At 35.0% G+C, this 15,871-nt stretch overlaps 2 pseudogenes; one reads left to right on the top strand and one right to left on the bottom strand.

The window, feature by feature from the left end:
• The first annotated feature begins 2,406 nt into the window (after positions 1-2,406).
• On the top strand, positions 2,407-8,650 carry LOC120147463 (annotated as a pseudogene).
• A 3,049-nt stretch (positions 8,651-11,699) lies between these two features.
• LOC120147618 lies at positions 11,700-14,723 on the bottom strand (annotated as a pseudogene).
• Between the last annotated feature and the right edge of the window lie 1,148 nt (positions 14,724-15,871).

Genomic DNA, 15,871 nt, shown 5'->3' with positions numbered 1-15,871 from the left:
AATTTTTTTACAAAATTGAAAAGATAAATAAGTTTAATGAAATGATAAAATTTTATTTTAACCCCTGAATTTCATATAAAAATATAATTATGAATTTTTTGTAAATCTAAAATAGTTTAAGGATAAATTTATAATTCAACCTTCGTATAAATTTTTTTATTCAACGACAGAAAAATGATATTTTGGAAAAAAAAATTAAGAGCATTTTAGTACAAAACGCCGGTAATCCAATAATACTTAAGGTGGCGTTTGGTTCGCATGAATCCCTTGGAATTAGTGGGAGCTAGAATCTAATTCCACCACTTTCCCATGTTTGGTTCAAGTTTTCCAAGGGAATTAAAATCCCTCATAGCTTCAACTTTCTATCAAATGAGTGAAAGTGAATTCCATCCATTCTATGATGGAATTCAATTCCCTTGTTGGAGGGAATTGAAATTGGACCATACTACCCTAATCAATCTTTTGGTAACTTATTCATATACTGAATAAAAATATTTTTTTTATTTCGGGTCGGTGAAACTTTATTTTGGTTGGGTCGGTCGAGTTTTTAAGTGATATTCGTTTTACCTTATATATTTAGGAATAATTACAATAATACCCCTTTATATATAATTTTTGCAATTAAGTCACTATTTTTATTGAATAAAAATAACTTTTTTTATTATTTCGGGTCGGGTTAAGTCGGATTTCTAATTCATATATTCGGGTCGGGTCGGGTGAAAATACCCGACCCGACCCAAAAAATATATTTACTTATATAATTAGGAATAATTACAATATACCCCTATATATATTTTTTCCAATTAAGTCACTGTTTTTATTAAATAAAATTAATTTTTTTTATTATTTCGGGTCGGGTCGGGTTTCTAATTCATATATTCGGTTCGAGTCGGGTGAAACTTTATTTTGGTCGGATAGGGTCTCGGATGGAGGTTCCCTTGTTCTCGGTCGGTCAGATGGACCAAAAACCCACCCTACCCGACCCATGGCCATCCCTAATTGGGATGATTTTAACTTATGATGTATTAGCATGATTTTTATAATTTATTGAAATGAATAATCAATCAATAAAATTAAATTTTAATTTTTTTAAAATTTTGTAATAGATTGCTACATGTAATTTATAAAACAAACTAAAATTAAGCAAAAAAAAAAACAAGAAGGACAATCCTGTCATTTTACATTACTGAAATTAAATTCATCTGACATGTCTACGAACTAAACATAATATGTAATTGGATTTCAATTCAATTCCTGTCAACCAAACATAATATGGAATTGGATTCCAATTCCTGACAGATTCCAATTTCTTCACAGATTCTAATTCCCTCATAAACATTCGAGCGAGCCAAACGCCACCTAAGGGAAGGGGTAATCACATTCTCGATAATATACTCCCAAAATACTATTGTTGGGAATAAAAGATTATAGGGGTTGAGAATGTTTGACAACTAATTGAGAGAATGACATTTCATTCCCCGAGTAATGTGAGATGACTTAAACCAAACACGTCCATAGTAAAAATACGAAGTTTCAATATTTATAATATATAATAAGTTTATAGAAACAATCATTTTAAATATAAGAATATTTAAATTTATAATAATATTTCTATACTTTTAAACTTTATGTAAATTTTAAATAACATAATTAAAAACCATGCTTTATACAAATTAACTATATATTTAGAATAATCCGTACACTTTTAATTTATTGAAACCCAAATATACGTAACATTCTCTCACATTCTTCTTCTTCTTCATGTTCTATTTTTTTTTTTACTTTTACTTTTACTTTAAAGAGTTGTGCAAAACTGAAAAAGAAACCCAAGTACAAAATTTTAGTTTTATTTTCATATAAAAAACTATCCAAAAGCTAAAATAATTAAATCTTTATTATTATAAATTTTAGTTTAGCAAGGAAATCCACTGGACCCCATATCACCTTTGTTACCTTTTTTCTGCTTATAAAATTTCTTTCTCTCTCTAATTAGATGAGTTGTATTATATTCTGTTGTCCATCTCCTTCTTTGTTACGTTACCATATTTCTTCTCTCTCTTTCTCTCTGAAATTGCCATTTTAGGTCGAGACCAAAGCAGCCAACCAGGTCACAGAATACACTTAACTTGTTTCTCAAACAAAACCCACACTCTTTCTCTGCATTTTGTTCCTTTTGCCTTTGCTTTTGTTTTCCCCTCTGTTTAATCATTTGTTTATATCATCAATCAAATTCTTCTCTTTGCCCAGTGGAACTGCTGTTTGGGGTTTCGTGTGATGGGAGGTCAAGGGACCAATTTCCCCCCCCCCCAAGGGAAGTTGGTGGTATTATATTGACTTCATTCTTGAAGAAGAAACCGAGTTTTTCTGAGTTGGATTGTTCTGGGTTTTTTGTTGGGGTATTGAGTTATGGACACTGGAGGTCGTCTCATTGCTGGTTCTCATAACAGAAATGAATTTGTATTGATAAATGCTGATGAAAATGCAAGGGTAGACACTCCAAATCTCACTGGAAAAAAAGCTTTTACATTTTTTGGGCCTTATTTGTTAATTTGACGAATCCTAGTTGCTTATTTACTGCTTTATGAAACAAGTTCGCTCTTTTCTGTGTGTATTCCCAAAAATGTGAAAAAGTGGATCTTTTTTGTTTTATTTTATATGCCGTTCATCGTTCACTAGAAAGGAAGTTAGGGTTTTTAAGGCCAATTTACACGATCTAGTACCTTTGTGTGGCTATTTCTAGCGTTAAATCTCTAATATCCAGTTACTTTTTTGGGGTTTTCTGGAGGATACAAATGTTGACTTGTTCTAGTGTGACTTGATTAATAAACATTTGCATAAATTGGTCAATATTTTGTTGATTTAATTGATGGGTTTTTTCTGTTGTTTTTCATTGTATGATTTCTGGTTTTATTAAGAGTGGTAAGGTTTTTCTTTTGCATTTGAGATTTTTGGTGTTCCTTTTGTATAGATTGGGGGCTACATTTGGAAGAAAAGAATAAGATTCTGTTTCTGGTGTAAATGGTTGTCCATGTCAACTTTTGGATTCAGAAATATCCAAATCCTATGGAAATTGACCAATGTTCTAGTGTGACTTTTAATAAACATTGCTTTTCATTTTTTGATATTGACTTTCTGTTGTCATGATGCTTATAAGATTTTTTCTTTTTTTTTTGGGTTCCTTTTATATCTGGTTTTAAGAATATTGCTGGTGTAAACATGTCTTTTGGATTCTTCAGAAATATCCAAATCCTATGGAAATTGACCAATGGATAGTGTGAATTTATTCATAATACTGATTGAGCTTTTCATTTTTTGGAGATATTGACAAACATGTAATGAAGTAGCTTATAACATTTTAATCTTTTTTTTTCAGGATCCTATGTATATATGGTTAAGTTATTGCAAAACATGAATTAATTCATGTCTTCTTATCTCCGTTTCTCTTGGTCTTGCTTCACATGAGACTGCATCACTCTCGAAAGGAGGAAGGTGGAGGGAATCTGGTTTTGTGATGCTATCAAGATCACATATAGATTATTCGAAGTCAAATAAGATAGAATTTGAGGCAAATTTTGTTTTATCTGCAATTCTATTTATTTGCAAATAACATAGAAGTTATTACTTTTGATTGCTAGCTGGTCAAGTTTTGATGTAATTAACTAGTTAGTTTCTAGTACTTTCAAGCTTTTTTGAGATTCAGTGGAGAGTAAACATCATCAGTGATTTTAGTTTTGCTTGATTTGTTGTCACATTTGATTGCTAAGCGTTGATGGCATTCTTTATGGTGTGGTTTTTACCAGATACGGTCCGTCAAGAATTGAGTGTCCAACATGTCAGATTTGTGGAGATGAGATTGAGCTTACCGCAGATGGGGAGCCGTTTGTTGCCTGCAACGAATGTGCTTTCCCTGTTTGTCGAACCTGCTATGAATATGAGAGAAGAGAGGGAAACCAAGCTGCCCACAGTGCAAAAACCAGATACAAACGAATCAAAGGTGAGATTTTCACTGCAGGTATTTGCTACATTGGCAGCCAAAATACCAGTGTCCCCAACTAAAGATGAAACTGCAGGCAGTCCTAGAGTTGAAGGTGATGAAGAAGAAGATGACATAGATGATCTGGACAATGAGTTTGACTACGGCACTTTGGATCCTCAACAAGTTACTGAGGCTGCTTACTGCACGCCTTAACATTGGCCGTGGTTCCCACCTTAATACTTCTGTAATGCTACACACTCAGAACTAGATTATCCTCCTCCTAGCTCGCAAATTCCTCTCTTGACCTATGGTGAGGAGGTTAGTCCTCGTCTAATCTTTTATTTATATGGATTTCCATATTAGATGCAATTTTTTTACACTGTACTGCAAAGGTAATAGTTGCTATGAGAATGTTTTATTGTTTTAGGGTTGGGAGATTTCGGCTGATCATCATGCTATCATTATAACCTCGAATATGGGTCACGGAAATAGAGTTCATCCAATGAGTTATGCTGATCCATCCGTACTCTGTATGTCATATCCTTCTGTTTGTCACAATTTTAAATAAATTCTCTCTAGTCTTGAACCTTAGCATTCCATTGCTGCAGTGCAACCTAGACCAATGGTTCCTAAGAAAGATATGTTTGGTTATGGAAGTGTCTCGTGGAAGGATCGGATGGGAAGAGTGGAAAAACGGCAGAATGACAAACTTCAGGTAATTAAGCACGAAGGAGGGAGTGATGGTGGAAACTTTGATGGAGACGAGGATGCTGATTTGCCAATGTAAGTGACTGTTTAAAGTATACAATATTAATTTGCTACAAGATTAGTATCTATGAACATTGACAGTTTTCTGGCTGACTTTTCTTTTCCCCTTCTATACTGGGGCATTGTATCCTTTGTATCCATAATGTAGTTGCTTTTTCATCCAAAAACAATGGTTCGTCTTTTCAGGATGGATGAAGGCAGGCAACCACTTTCAAGGAAGCTTCCAATTCCTTCGAGCAAGATAAATCCATACAGAATGATATCATCCTTCGTCTTGCAATTCTTGGCCTCTTTTTCACTATAGACTTCTACACCCAGTCAGAGATGCTTATGGCTTGTGGTTGACTTCTGTGATTTGTGAAATATGGTTTGCTGTTTCATGGATTCTGGATCAATTCCCAAAATGGTACCCTATACGGCGTGAAACATACCTCGATCGACTGTCTTTGAGGTTTGTGGTGTTGCCCATTGCTTTTTATGTTTTGTGTTATGGTTATTGACATGAATTTTGGTTTCACATCCATGTTTAATTTTCCTTCATGCTATTTGAATACGATGCTCCTTTCTTTGCTAATTTTACTTTATGCACAGATATGAGAAAGAGGGAAGCCATCTGAATTGGCTAGTGTAGATGTTTTTGTGAGTACAGTGGATCCAATGAAAGAACCTCCACTGATCACAGCGAACACTTTCTGTCCATCCTCGCCGTTGATTATCCAGTTGATAAAGTCGCATGCTATGTATCAGATGATGGTGCTGCCATGCTCACATTTGAGGCTCTGTCTGAGACATCTGAGTTTGCTAGGAAATGGTTCCTTTCTGTAAAAAATTCAATATTGAGCCCCGTGCTCCAGAGTGGTATTTTTCTCAGAAGATCGACTACCTAAAAGACAAAGTCCATCCAACTTTTGTCAGGGAAAGGCGAGCGATGAAGGTGTGTGACTTCTTGTCATGGATTTTAACATGTATTCTGTTTCATTTATTTGGATTTTGAGTTCTATAATTAATCTGCAGTTTCTAAGTTCCAACCAATCTGAGCTTGTATTTACCAACTATGGTTTTTGCTCCTGATAGCATGCAGAGCTTAATTTATTTTAATATACTATTTGATTATGCAGAGAGAGTATGAAGAATTTAAAGTTAGGATAAATGGATTGGTTGCCACAGCACAGAAGGTTCCGGAGGATGGCTGGACGATGCAGGATGGAACTCCTTGGCCTGGAAACTGTGTTCGTGACCATCCCGGAATGATTCAGGTGAAATGGTGTTACGTCTGACTTGCTGTATGGAACACAACACAATGGATGCATGTTTGGGAAATTGGGTTTATTTATTTTATTTGTGATATGTCAAAGTAGCTTATGAATCATCTTTGACTCCATTTATGTGCAGGTTTTCCTAGGTCACAGTGGTGTTCGTGATGAGGAGGGAAACGAGTTACCTCACCTAGTTTATGTTTCTCGTGAGAAGAGGCCAGGGTTTGAACATCACAAAAAGGCTGGGGCCATGAATGCTTTGGTAAGGCACAAGTTCTTTGATTTTCATGTTTCTTACTCTTTTAGCAGTTAACACTTAACAAATGGTTTCAAACTTATCAACTTTCATTTTTGTACTGAAGATACGAGTCTCGGCCGTTCTCTCAAATGCTCCTTATCTTCTGAACGTTGACTGTGATCACTACATTAACAATAGCAAAGCACTCAGAGAAGCCATGTGTTTCATGATGGATCCACATCAGGAAAGAAAGTTGTTATGTACAGTTTCCTCAAAGATTTGATGGAATTGATCGACATGATAGATACTCGAATCGGAATGTGTGTTCTTTGATGTAAGCTTATTTCATTTGTTCCCTGCTAATTACCTGTCATTTCTTTCGTCTTTCAAAACCTAATCTCGTAAAACTAAACCAGATCACCTAAAAGTTAGATGAATATATGTTGGAACAGGGTGTGTTTTCAGAAGGCAAGCACTTATGGTTATGATGCACCAGTTACCAAGAAGCCTCCTGGCAAGACCTGCAATTGTTTGCCAAAATGGTGCTTCTGTTTGCTGTTGTTCGAGAAAGAACAAGAAACAAAGCAAAAGAAGACAAAGAAATCCAAGCAAAGGGAAGCTTCAAAGCAGATACATGCTCTTGAAAACATTGAAGGAGCTTCAGGTAAGGGTTTACTTACAATTCCATCAATCTACTACGTTTCTATCATGTCTTTTTAACACAACATTCTAAATCAGAAATCTTTGTGCCACTGTCAGAGTCAAACTCTCAGACATCTGAGACGTCACAAATGAAACTGGAGAAGAAATTTGGTCAGTCTCCTGTTTTTGTGGCTTCCACTCTTCTAGAGAATGGTGGAGTTCCTCGAAATGCAAGCCCTGCATCATTACTGAGTGAAGCAATCCAAGTTATAAGTTGCGGTATGAAGAGATAAACCGAATGGGGGAAGGAAGTAAGTAAACTGTGAAAAACCTTAGTATATAATATAGGTAAGTTTGTTATATATTAATCTCACAATCATCAAAATTTCGAACTTGAAAACCAGGTTGGCTGGATATATGGCTCTGTGACTGAGGATATCCTGACTGGATTCAAGATGCACTGTCATGGTTGGCGATCTGTGTACTGCATACCTAAAGACCTGCTTTTAAGGGTTCAGCTCCTATTAACCTCTCAGATCGTCTAAACCAAGTTCTGCGATGGGCTCTTGGATCTGTTGAAATTTTCTTGAGCAGACATTGTCCCATTTGGTATGGATATGGGGGCGGGTTGAAATGGTTGGAGCGATTTTCCTACATAAACTCGGTCGTATATCCATGGACCTCCATTCCCTTGCTTGTTTACTGTACCCTTCCAGCTATTTGTCTCCTTACTGGAAAATTTATTGTTCCTGAGGTAAGAACTCACTTTTATCTTGTTTTATGCTCCATACTTGATTAACGTTTGCATATTTATTTTGAGTTGATATTAAAGCATTGATAACTGCTTATTAATCGACCATGTAACAATATCAGGTCTTGGATAACTTTGAATTATTTCTTTCCCATTTATTTCTTTTTAGGTAGGAATTTTCATTGCTAACCTCGAAAAAAGAGAATTTGAATGTCTTATGTTGAATTCCATCACTTGCAGATTAGCAACTATGCCAGTCTTATATTCATGGCTCTCTTCATATCAATTGCTGCAACTGGTATTCTCGAGATGCAGTGGGGTGGTGTTGGAATCGATGACTGGTGGAGAAATGAGCAATTCTGGGTGATTGGGGGTGTTTCATCGCATCTTTTTGCACTCTTTCAGGGTTTACTAAAGGTTCTGGCCGGTGTCAGCACAAGCTTCACTGTGACCTCCAAAGCATGACGGTGAGTTCTCTGAGCTTTACCTCTTCAAGTGGACATCCTTGCTCATCCCTCCCACCACCTTATTGATCATAAACATAGTCGGCGTCGTGGTCGGTATCTCGGACGCGATCAATAACGGGTATGATTCCTGGGGCCCATTGTTTGGGCGACTATTTTTCGCCCTTTGGGTTATTATCCACCTTTATCCCTTCCTCAAAGGTTTACTGGGGAAACAAGACCGGATGCCAACCATTATATTGGTGTGGTCGATCCTGCTGGCGTCGATCTTGACCCTTATGTGGGTCCGAATAAACCCATTCGTCTCCAAAGACGGCCCCGTATTAGAGATTTGTGGGCTGAATTGCGACGACTAGGAAAGTTGAGATAAAAATAAAGGAGAGAAAGGAGAGGTTTGGCTCTTTTGCAATCTATGTTGTGGAAAAGGGAAGTTGTGTTTTCTTGTAGTGTGGTTATGTTTTCATGATGAAGAGTTAAGGTGTTGTCATGAGAGCAAAGCAGAAATTTTGCTAATAATTATGATTATCACATAGGTTGTAGATAGGACCTCATTGTTCATTGTTTTAGGAGTATTTTTCGTATTCATTTATTAAAGAAATGGGGTGTCGACAAAATTCATTCCCACTTTTTTTTTTTTTTGCTTAAATGTTTGTCTCAATTGTTGTAATGTTTGGTATGGACTCGGGAATTCATCCAATGTAATGCTCATAAATTGAAGTTATGAAACCTTTTTATGTGTTTTAGATACAAATGGATGCTACTTGTTTACACTAGACCAAGATCATCATAATTTACTAGTCTCGAGTCCATTTAAAGTAGGCTGATCGGGCCATTGTCTATTTCATAGTTTATATTAGGGAAGAGCATTTCACCTAGACCTGTCGGGTATCGACTTAGATCCAGTCGAGTTGGGTCGGTTTATTTTGAAATTTTGGATTCGAATTGAATCGATTTTTTTTCCTAATATTTACCTTGGAAATGTAATATATCTATTTAATAAAAATAAAGTAATTCTGTATTACTTGATTCAAACTTAGTGAGGGAACTCTTACTATGATCAAATCCACAGAGAAACGATCTTTAAGCTAATTCCTCATGAAAAACATACATATTGGAGTATCGTATAGCACCAAGCCTTCTTTTAATAGAAAATTTATCATATTAAACAGTGTAACAATATTGACCATATATATGATTTTTTTTTACTCTAATATTGACCACATATGTGCAACAGTTATTTTTAAATATACAATAGGACTGATTCTTCGGGATAATTGAGAGGATTAAGTTTTTATGACAATATATTTAGGTTACTTATCATTCTTAGTCCTTCAAACTCATAACGTTTTAAACTTTTAAATTAGAAATATTTACAATTAAATATTTGATGTTATTGTGTTTTTAAGAAGTCGAGCATAAATAAACTTAAGACATGTTTAAGAAAAGCTAAATCTACGACGTTTCCTTCAATTGAATATTGTCAATGTCTATGAGTCATAATCTCATTCTATGAACCAAAGAACAAAGACCACATACGCACAAACTTTGACAGGACAACGGTGAAAGTAGTCCTCAAATAAAAACCTGATCAATCTAGAACAACCAGCCTTATGATGTTTGATCAATGCACATTACATTTACATTGGCCAAAAGTTTGGATGGCATTCCCTATCAATTTCATTGCTCATTTGGAATGACTAAGTTTACAAGCAAAGAAACAACAAGTTAAGCACAGCTTTAAGGTGTTGTTTTGCTTGCTTCATGATGACAGAGTCTATGGGGAAACTGTCAAACCAACCATAATGTTTCCTCAACTTTATTTGTGTTGCATTTTTTAATCCAATTTAGATTATTTTAGATTTTGGTCGGTTCATATCGGATGGTATTAGAAGGATTCAAATAATATCTAAATATTAAGTTTTTCAATTCCAATGTATTAATTAATTGGATTAAAAGTATACTAGTAAGTATTATATTGAATAAAGAGTCAAGTTCAGATATCAATTTGAATTAAAGGTCAAGTTCAGATATACAACCTAACAAAAAAGAGAAGTTTCAAGTACTAAATTGAATTTTCGAAACAAATTTAGATACCAAAGATGGGAATCTACCAATATATCATATAAATTAATTTTTTATTTAGTCGTGCGATCTTCGTTGAAGACTTCATAGCAATAACGCGGCAGCTTTTTTCTTCCTTTTAGACGTCACACAAGACGAACTCTCAAAACAAGCTCCATGAACTTGGCCAAAGCAACAGAAAGGAAATCAAGCATTGATTTTGCAGTGATGCCGGACTCGGACATGGAAGCAGCGGCTCAACAGCTGATGCAACTCGGCGAAGAAGATAACAGAAATAGCAGCAGCGGCAGCAATAACGACGTTGAAGAAGCAAAGATCAACAGAAAGAGATGTTCTGAACAAAGTCAAGACGAGACCACTTCTGCAATGATCGAAGAGATTTTCGGGAAAGAAGAAGAGATTTTCAGACCTACATTTAAGAAGCGGAGGAGGTATCGGTTACTTGACAGCATTTACAAGGACACAAAGCCTTTGAAGGTTAGATATGGCAAGGATTCCTGTAAAACAACATGACTTGCAGCAGTTTTTGTTTTTTCCAGACATTTTTAGCAGTAAAATTGTGCATATTTGATTGCAGAGAAAAGGGTACTTTTTTAGATGAGTTGAAACTTGAAAGTTGAGCACAGTTTGGCATTAATGGCTGTGTTTTGTGCATTCACCTGCTACTCTTTCTTCCTGTGTAGGGATTAAATTATGATTCTCTGACTCTAGCTGCTTCACTACTTCTACCGCATCTTGGCAATGAAATGTTTCTTTTCCATCAATGTTGTTATTGATGATTTAAACCATGAAGCTAAGCTTGTTAAATGAAGATGAAGATGGATTTTTTTTTATTGTATTGATCTGACACTGTTAACATGGTAACAATTTTCTATATAAAACTTCTTTTACTGACATATACATCATAAGTATTTAAATTTTACGGTTGTAATTATATTTATGATTATGATTGTATTTATTTGAATAGTCTAGGGAATAAAAGATAATATCTATTTAAAATCTTCTTTGATTATCAACAATAATAAACCTTATAGGCAATTTCTCAAACCCAAGACCTGTAGAGAACAACTCTTTTAACCATCGAACATCGTCAAAAGATATATTATAATCTTTTATTGACTAATAAACGATTAGATTATAACAACATATAATAATATTATTTTACTATTTATAAAATTTTAAATAATGAAATTAGACCATCAATATAAAATATAAATAAAACAATTAAATTATATGAAAATTTTGAAATTTCAGAACTGATCGTCCTCGTCCATCTCCGGTCTATCTCTAAACTTATTTATTTTATGTACTATTTTTAACATTTTTATGAATTAGAAAAATTCATAATTTAAGATCTTATTCATTTTTATTAATTTTCTATTATCATATAATTATGTCATGTCTGATATTTATGTATGGTAAGCATACACATTATCCACTAAACTATACAGTTTTAAGTGCCAAGAGGTTAATTTAGAGTTTCATTGAGGGCTATTATCTGGAATTAGCATGCAAACTGCAATTAAGGATAAAAGAATGTACTGCTCTCCTATTCCTGAAAGGTAAACAAAAAAGTAAAAACTGTACAACATTTTCTAGTTTGTGTGTAAAACTGTAAAAAAAATTGTCAGAATTCACAGCAAAAACATTCCCTAAACCACAATTAGGGATCACAAAACTGAAAGCCACCAATGGCATGCTGCTGGACTTCTTAACTTGCTTCGAAACCAAAGATAGCATTACCTTAAACATCACCAACTTTGCGAACAAACAAGCAGAGCAGGCATCCACAATTCAAACAACACACCAACCTCTTAAGCGGCGTTTGCTTGGACTGGTAAGTCTGCCCTGGAATACCTACCACGCCCACGCACGCGACCCCTTCTTCCCCTGCCACGACCACGTCCTGAAAGCATGGTGATGAGCAAATCATATAGTGCCGATGATGTTAGAAGGTACAATACAACAAACCAATAACGATAGAACCTAATATGAAATCATTCCATATCATAATAAAACTAGGTGTCTGCTCTTGGCAGTCGCTTATGATAACCAAATCCTTCCTCTCGAGAACTGCACATTCTTCGTCATACGAATTACATCATTCAAATGATTTTTTTTTTGAAAACATGGTTTAAGGCAAAGACGGTAGATAGTTCACTCCAATAGAAACAGCAAGCTGGCAATGAAATTGGAATGCTGAGCAGGCGTGTTTCCTAGAAGGTAGGTAGTTAGCCTTGATATTATATTTGAAATTCATCTCTTATTCAATAACAAACTAGCAGCAAACAAGTACAGCATACTTCGAACTTTATTCCAAATCACAAACTTACCACGACCTTGGGCTGGGGGTGCATCGGACTCACCATAGTCATAGGACCCTCCTCCAGCACCATAGCCTCGTCCTTGACCCCGGAAAGGGTTACCTCTTCCATGTCCCTGACCTCGGCCACCAATACCACGCCCACTGTCCCAACCATCACCATTGTATCCCCCTACTGCACCATAGTTTCCTGAACACGTCAAAGAGGCAGAACATATTCACCAAGTTATATAAACAGTACACAACATGAAAGAAAAGCAAAAAAATAGGAAGTAATGGATGCAAAGATATACCAAAGATCAATGCAACAATAATACAAAAATAAGACAGTATACAATGGCTGAAGAAAAAGGAAAGTAGATAAGTTATTTTCTCCATGCACAAAAAAAAAGGGAGTCATCGGATGCACCAAGGGAACGGCATTGCTTTGAGATAATTATTCCAAATTCAAGTAGCAAAGGGTAATAAAAAGTTGACATACTCAAACTGAAAACCGTATATGTTATAGTAAGAATACCTCTACCCCTAGATCTTCCTCGACCACTTTGTCCCCTTCCTCGCGTCTCTGGTGGAGTCTCAACAGCTAGATGACATCAAAATATCAGATATTACAAATTCATTCTCTCGTTTATTTTCACCTTCGACGAGTACTTGTTTTCGAAACAAGATTGCTTACCTCCATCTTCAAATTCATTTAATGGTTTCACTTGATCAATGGAAAGAGGAGGTTGATATCTGCATTTTAAGAGTAATTAGATATGACCTAACAAGGACAACGCAAAACCAAAGAATGGGAAAACTCAAATGTATTCAATATTTCTCAAGGAAAGATTGAATAAATAGTATTGAGCAATCCATGTTATATAAGAAAATAAATAGAACTACACAGTCGTAAAATAGAAAGATACAATTCTTCATATGAAGAAAAAAAACAAGGGACAACACATAAATGAATCATAGAATGTCTAAATTCAAAGTCAGAAATTAGACTTCCACCTTTGAAACAACTAAAAATAAGTGGAAGCAGGCATAACTGTTTAAATGTAAATGAAAAATTAGATCTCAGTTTTTTACCCTATAGAGGACACATCCAGGTCCTTCTTTGATAATGTAATAGTGATCATTGACACATGGCGGGTAGTCTCCAGACTGTAATAAAACAGAAAACCAATCAAACATAATTTCTATGCTCAAAACACATGGCAAATGCAAAGGACTTAATAAGCATAAAGGAGTCATTGTTTCATACAGAAGGAGGCCTTCTTCTAGTGGTTCCCACATGTCGGTTATATCAGATGACCAATCGAAGTATTCTGATGAAGATCGGGAATTCTCCTCTGAAGACAGAAACCTTGATATAAATGAAGAAAACGACATGTATATGTATATATACATGTAATTGAGAAGAGAAACAGAGAGAGACATCGTCAAGCTACCTTGATTAGCTCTGCAATCATCACAGTCTTATTAATGGCCCTGCCCATCGCTTTAAGAACAATCTCACCGGAACCTGTCTCCTACATAAAATGTAGAGGGGGAAAAGTCAAATAAAAAACAATTTTATTTTATTTTTAGTACTAACATAGAAATATACTAATGAAGCACTGACTAAACCCCAATTACCACAATATTGTCACTATGAAGCATAAAGTTAAATCTCTACAGATCTAATCCACTTAAAGTACCTATGAATCTCCAAATAAATGGAAAACTTTTCAAACTTAAACATGCTCGTGTCGGATATATATTGTCGCACTCAAGTCAAAGTAACAGAGCTACTCATTCTATAGGAAGGGAAGCATTTCATCCCAACAATTCTATTACAAAAGATAACATATTTATAGCTGAGTAAATCAAAAGTGAAATAATAAAATTAAAAGTTAAAAGAAAGAAGGAAAAGGAAGTTACTTTGAGGAGAGTGGTGGCATAGGTAATAAAATCCTCATTCTGCCTAGTGTTGTTATCCTAATTTCATTTTGGTTTATGGGAATCTCTGCTTTTGGCTTCTCCACCCTCTGATACCGATCCATCTCTCTTTTACAATTTTCTTTTTTCCACTACCAAATCTATAGCAAAAAAAAATTCAATCAAAAGAACACAGAAATCAAAAAAAAGAAATTCTGGGTTTTGTTTGATTTGCCTCAACTATCAGCAAAGAGACTAAGAGAGTGAAACTGGAGCTGGAGCTGGAGCTGGAGCTGGAACTGAAACCATACACCCCCTTTTTTTGGTTCTTTTTTTTTTGTATCTGAAGTTTGAATGGAATAATAAATTTCAAAGTTTTAGTGCTCATGCGATAACGTCGGGTAGCTAGAAACGGTTTTTCTTTTTCTTCTTCTTCTTTTTATATATTAAATATGAGAAGTGAGAAGTAAAAGACAAAAAGTATTGTGACGTCTTTAACGAAATTCAGTTCTACTTCGGTTCCAGATTCGAGAGAGAGTAGGTTTCCCCCCGCCCCTATGTATCGCGATATTTACGCCAAATGGACCACTCTCTCATCTTTCTATAGGTATGTCACTGGTTTTTAAAAGTACTTTTAGGGTAATATTGTGAGAATAATATATATTTTATATTTTTATTTATTTAAATAATATCTAAAACAATTTTATTTAGGAAAGTAAAATCATTTTGATAAAGATTCGTTTTTGTAAAATGTGCTTATTCACGTGATAAAATTTTAGTGGAGTTTTTTAACATTGGTGTCATGATCGTAGGGATGGATAACAAACCCGAATCTAACAAGCTTTTGTTAAATGTATGAGTAGTTATTTGTTGATGTGTTAGGTAGCATGCAGTTAAGCTTAGTTAGTTTGTTAGAAGTTATTTTGTTATAAGAAATATATTTTGTAAATTAGCATTTGAGTGTGAATAAATCAAATGAATTATTTATATTTGTTTTACTTTTAACATGATATCAGAGGTCTAATCGATCCATTTTTCATTCATACGTTTGGGCTTTTGTCTTTTCTGGGCCCTTTGCCAAAATCCGTTTCTTCTTTCTCTTTTTTCCTCGATACTCTTTGCTTTTTCCCCTTCAAGAATGTCGTCACCGACGATGTTACCCTCGATGGATACCACCGTAATCGACTTTAATCATCCTTTGTACCTTCATCCTTCCGATACTCCTGGCACAGTTCTCATTTCGCATCAGCTGTCTAGAATTGACAATTATACGATTTGGAGTCGCTCAATGAGAATTGCACTTCTTGCAAAAAAACAAGTTAAGGTTTATTGACGGTGTTTGTTGCCGTGATGATTTTCCACCTCTTCAAGCTCAATGGGACCATTGTAATGCCCTTGTGATACATTTTCTCCTGTGGTCAAGATGGTAACTATTTTAACTATTTTAGCTATTGCTTCTATTTTTT

Source organism: Hibiscus syriacus, unplaced genomic scaffold, assembly GCF_006381635.1.
Source record: "Hibiscus syriacus cultivar Baekdansim isolate YM2019G1 unplaced genomic scaffold, ASM638163v2 tig00110940_pilon, whole genome shotgun sequence".
In the NCBI taxonomy this organism is placed as follows: domain Eukaryota; kingdom Viridiplantae; phylum Streptophyta; class Magnoliopsida; order Malvales; family Malvaceae; genus Hibiscus; species Hibiscus syriacus.
This window is presented reverse-complemented; position numbering and strand designations above follow the sequence as displayed.